Here is a 5,699-nt window from a genome sequence, read left to right on the forward strand (position 1 = left end):
CCCCCTCTCTCCATGTCCCCCTCTCTCCATGCCCCCCTCTCTCTCTCCATGGCCCCCCTCTCTCTCTCCATGGCCCCCCTCTCTCTCTCCATGTCCCCCTCTCTCTCTCTCCATGGCCCCCTCTCTCTCTCCATGGCCCCCTCTCTCTCTCCATGTCCCCCTCTCTCCATGTCCCCCTCTCTCTCTCTCCATGTCCCCCTCTCTCTCTCCATGGCCCCCTCTCTCTCTCCATGGCCCCCCCTCTCTCTCTCCATGGCCCCCCCTCTCTCTCTCCATGGCCCCCCCTCTCTCTCTCCATGGCCCCCCCTCTCTCTCTCCATGGCCCCCTCTCTCTCTCCATGTCCTCCCCCTCTCTCTCTCCATGTCCTCCCCCTCTCTCTCTCTCTCCATGGCCCCCTCTCTCTCTCCATGTCCCCCCTCTCTCTCTCCATGTCCCCCTCTCTCTCTCCATGTCCCCCTCTCTCTCTCCATGGCCCCCCCTCTCTCTCTCCATGGCCCCCCCTCTCTCTCTCCATGGCCCCTTCTCTCTCTCCATGGCCCCTTCTCTCTCTCCATGGCCCCCTCTCTCTCTCCATGTCCCCCTCTCTCTCTCCATGTCCTCCCCCTCTCTCTCTCCATGTCCTCCCCCTCTCTCTCTCCATGTCCTCCCCCTCTCTCTCTCCATGGCCCCCTCTCTCTCTCCATGTCCTCCCCCTCTCTCTCTCCATGTCCTCCCCCTCTCTCTCTCCATGGCTCCCTCTCTCTCTCCATGTCCTCCCCCTCTCTCTCTCCATGTCCTCCCTCTCTCTCTCTCCCCATGTCCTCCCCCTCTCTCTCTCCCCATGTCCTCCCCCTCTCTCTCTCCCCATGTCCCCCCCCTCTCTCTCTCTCCCCATGTCCTCCCTCTCTCTCTCCCCATGTCCTCCCCCTCTCTCTCTCCCCATGTCCTCCCCCTCTCTCTCTCCCCATGTCCCCCCCCCCTCTCTCTCTCCCCATGTCCTCCCTCTCTCTCTCCCCATGTCCTCCCCCCTCTCTCTCTCTCTCTCTCTCTCCCCATGTCCTCCACCCTCTCTCTCTCCCCATGTCCTTCCCCTCTCTCTCTCCCCATGTCCTCCCCCTCTCTCCCTCCCCATGTCCTCCCCCTCTCTCTCTCTCCCCATGTCCCCCCCTCTCTCTCTCTCTCCCCCCATGTCCTCCCCTCTCTCTCTCTCCCCATGTCCCCCCCTCTCTCTCTCTCTCCCCCCATGTCCTCCCCTCTCTCTCTCTCTCCCCCCATGTCCTCCCCTCTCTCTCTCTCTCCCCCCATGTCCTCCCCCCCTCTCTCTCTCCCCATGTCCTCCCCCTCTCTCTCTCTCCCCACGTCCCCCCTCTCTCTCTCCCTCCCCCATGTCCTTCCCCCCCTCTCTCTCTCTCTCTCTCTCTCTCCCCATGTCCTCCCCCTCTCTCCCTCCCCCATGTCCCCCCCCCTCTCTCTCTCTCTCTCTCCCCATGTCCTCCCCCTCTCTCTCTCTCCCCACGTCCCCCTCGCTCTCTCTCTCTCCCTCCCCCATGTCCTCCCCCTCTCTCTCTCTCTCTCTCCCCATGTCCTCCCCCTCTCTCTCTCCCCCTCTCTCTCTCTCCCCATGTCCTCCCCTCCTCTCTCTCTCTCTCTCTCCCCATGTCCTCCCCTCCTCTCTCTCTCTCTCCCCATGTCCTCCCCCTCTCTCCCTCCCCCATGTCCCCCCCCTCTCTCTCTCTCTCTCTCTCTCCCCATGTCCTCCCCCTCTCTCTCTCTCCCCACGTCCCCCTCTCTCTCTCTCTCCCTCCCCCATGTCCTCCCCCTCTCTCTCTCTCTCTCTCCCCATGTCCTCCCCCTCTCTCTCTCCCCCTCTCTCTCTCTCCCCATGTCCTCCCCTCCTCTTTCTCTCTCTCTCTCTCTCCCCATGTCCTCCCCTCCTCTCTCTCCCCATGTCCTCCCCTCTCTCTCTCTCCCCATGTCCTCCTCTCTCTCTCTCTCTCCCCATGTCCTCCTCTCTCTCTCCCCATGTCCTCCCCCCTCTCTCCCCATGTCCTCCCCCCTCTCTCCCCATGTCCTCCCCCCTCTCTCCCCATGTCCTCCCCCCTCTCTCCCCATGTCCTCCCCCCCCCTCTCTCTCTCTCCCCATGTCCTCCCCCCTCTCTCTCTCTCCCCATGTCCTCCCCCTCTCTCTCTCCCCATGTCCTCCCCCTCTCTCTCTCCCCCTCTCTCTCTCCCCATGTCCTCCCCCTCTCTCTCTCCCCCTCTCTCTCTCCCCATGTCCTCCCCCTCTCTCTCTCCCCCTCTCTCTCTCCCCATGTCCTCCCCCTCTCTCTCTCCCCCTCTCTCTCCCCATGTCCTCCCCCTCTCTCTCTCCCCCTCTCTCTCTCCCCATGTCCTCCCCCTCTCTCTCTCTCCCCATGTCCCCCCTCTCTCTCTCTCCCCCCATGTCCTCCCCCCCTCTCTCTCCCCACGTCCCCCCCCTCTCTCTCTCTCCCTCCCCCATGTCCTCCCCCCTCTCTCTCTCTCTCCCCCATGTCTTCCCCCTCTCTCTCTCCCCCTCTCTCCCCCTCTCTCTCTCTCTCTCCCCATGTCCTCCCCTCCTCTCTCTCTCCCCATGTCCTCCCCTCTCTCTCTCTCTCTCCCCATGTCCTCCCCTCTCTCTCTCTCCCCATGTCCTCCCCTCTCTCTCTCTCCCCATGTCCTCCTCTCTCTCTCTCTCCCCATGTCCTCCTCTCTCTCTCTCTCCCCATGTCCTCCTCTCTCTCTCTCTCCCCATGTCCTCCTCTCTCTCTCTCTCCCCATGTCCTCCCCCCTCTCTCCCCATGTCCTCCCGCCTCTCTCCCCATGTCCTCCCCCCTCTCTCCCCATGTCCTCCCCCCTCTCTCCCCATGTCCTCCCCTCTCTCTCTCTCCCCATGTCCTCCCCTCTCTCTCTCTCCCCATGTCCTCCTCTCTCTCTCTCTCCCCATGTCCTCCTCTCTCTCTCTCTCCCCATGTCCTCCTCTCTCTCTCTCTCCCCATGTCCTCCTCTCTCTCTCTCTCCCCATGTCCTCCCCCCTCTCTCCCCATGTCCTCCCGCCTCTCTCCCCATGTCCTCCCCCCTCTCTCCCCATGTCCTCCCCCCTCTCTCCCCATGTCCTCCCCCCTCTCTCCCCATGTCCTCCCCCCTCTTTCTCTCTCTCTCCCCATGTCCTCCCCCTCTCTCTCCCCATGTCCTCCCCCCTCTCTCTCCCCATGTCCTCCCCCCTCTCTCTCCCCATGTCCTCCCCCCTCTCTCTCCCCATGTCCTCCCCCCTCTCTCTCCCCATGTCCTCCCCCTCTCTCTCTCCATGCCCTCCCCCTCTCTCTCTCCATGCCCTCCCCCTCTCTCTCTCCATGCCCTCCCCCTCTCTCTCTCCATGCCCTCCCCCTCTCTGTCCATGCCCCCCTCTCTTTCCATGCCCCCTCTCTTTCCATGCCCCCCTCTCTCTCTCCATGCCCCCCCTCTCTTTCCATGTCCCCCCCTCTCTCTCCATGCCCCCCCCTCTCTCTCCCTGCTCCCCCTCTCTCTCTCTGTGTCCTCCCCCCTCTCTCTTTCTCTGTCCCCCTCTCTCTCCCTGCTCCCTCTCCCTGACAGCAGATGACGTGGCATGTGACACACTGCATGTGTTGGCAAGCGACGGTGGCAAGTGACACGCGGCATCTGGTGGCAGGCGGCGGTGGCAAATGACATGCTGGTAACAGGCAATGGTTCCTACTCATTCTGCATTCTGGTGAGTTGAACTATTTCATTATATATTACAATGTAATAATAGAAATAATGTGATTTGATCATCCTGACACCATATTAAGCATGATGTTGGGATGTTTTACTTGCCAGCACCAGCCATTCACCCAACAAATCACCCCCGCCGCTGAATTCCCCGTCAACCCTGACACTACACCCCCCCCCCCCCTTGGTCTTTGGCGTAATTGTCCCTGAATGGCAGTCTAGAAATGTGGTCACCCTACCGGGGGGCAAGGTGTCAATTTTCCCCCGGGTCGCTCTGATGCCCCATACAAAGGCCTCACTGCTTCCCTCAGATCCATCTCAAACTCAATATATTGCGCAATTGTATATAGTTTTATATACTGTTTTTGCGCATGTTTGCAAAATTAAAGTGGGCCACTCTGGGTGAAGTCCAGGGCCACATTTTTGTCCCAGTCCAGCCCTGCAGGTGGGACATATGAATGACCATGCCGATTACTGTAGACCAGGGGCTAGAGACAACAGAGGACATGGCATAATTGGCATGCATAGGTAAAAAGCAGAGGGTGCCTCGAGTAGAGGATTTGCCTACTGGACCTGGATGACTAAAATGTCTCATAACCCTCCTACTTTTTCAATGTATTGGACTACCCTCTCCAGATCTTGGCAGCTTTGCTGTCAGAGCCCAGAGCAGAGGTCTAGATTGTAGTGGACACGTAATATATAGCCCTGGACGGACGGTGACTGTCTACAGCCTCACAAGCTGGACAGATGTGCAAGTTCCTACATGAGTATATACTGACTAGCAGCTCCAATCTTATACATGATGTAGGGAATTGTTAAAATATGACGTGTTAACTCTCTTCTTTTTTTTGGTGCTCAGGTTGCTATATACTATTCTGTTTACTCAGTTTCCAGAGAGGGAAATTGTATACAATTTTCAAGCTTAGGTCACTATGCAAGAGATGTTTTACCCTGCGGGTTCTTGGTTTTCCCTTGTTTATGTCTGGTTTAGTATGTATTTGACCTCCGGTATTAATGTGAACGGGGAACACTTATTTTTATCATGGATCCCCCCGATGTCTCCCTGATATTTGACACGGCAGAAACGCACCAGTATAATTAATGTCTGCAACCTAAAAACGACTGCTTGGTGCGGGTGGTAGTTGGGGTTGGGGGGACCTGGGGGCAGCGGCCTCTGACTGCGGTGCTGGGAGGGGCCGGCAGATAGAGGACTGAACGGGCTGGTGGGGGTGGTGACACGGAGGGATGGAGAAAACACCACCAGCCCTCTTAGGGCTGAGACACTAGTCAGCCTTCCACCTCCTCCCATACATCGTGACAAGTTTGGGGGGGTTTCAGATTCCCACCACAGTCTATCATGTACAGGATCTTGGGGGACGGGGTGGATGATGGGACCAGTACCCCTTCGCCACGCCCCTCTCCTCCTGATATAGTTATCATCTTACATCTAATATTGTGCTGGTAGAGGTACATAAGATCATACATGCTACCTCAGGAGATATTATTGCAAACGGGACGTCCTACTTCTCCGTTTTGTTTTTTTAATCTGTTTTATGCACAGTTGTAACACGTTTTTCTTTCTTGGTAAACGCCTAGAGTATGTTACCAAGCTGGGAGGACTGGGGCGGACTGGGAGAACCTCTCTCGGTCTACTCTTACCTCTTCCCCAATAGGACAAAGCACCTCTCTCGGAAGAACTGGGGAGTGCTTCTTTGCAACCCGATTGGTTTGCACTTACTATACGGACCTTTTGTCCACTACGTGTTTGTTAAGGGATTGTTGATGGGAAAGAAGATGACTTTGCTACTGTGTATGGCCCCAATGATGGACAGGACACCTCCTTACACCGTACACTGAACTTACAGAATTTAGGGAGGGCCAGTTAGTTCTGGGAGAGGACATTAATGCCCCTCTAGCACCAACGGTCGGATACCTCACCGAACACCTCCTCTATACGTACAAGCACAAATAA

This window comes from Lithobates pipiens, unplaced genomic scaffold, assembly GCF_037356315.1.
Source record: "Lithobates pipiens isolate NorthernLeopardFrog02 unplaced genomic scaffold, aLitPip1_a1.2 Scaffold_13, whole genome shotgun sequence".
In the NCBI taxonomy this organism is placed as follows: domain Eukaryota; kingdom Metazoa; phylum Chordata; class Amphibia; order Anura; family Ranidae; genus Lithobates; species Lithobates pipiens.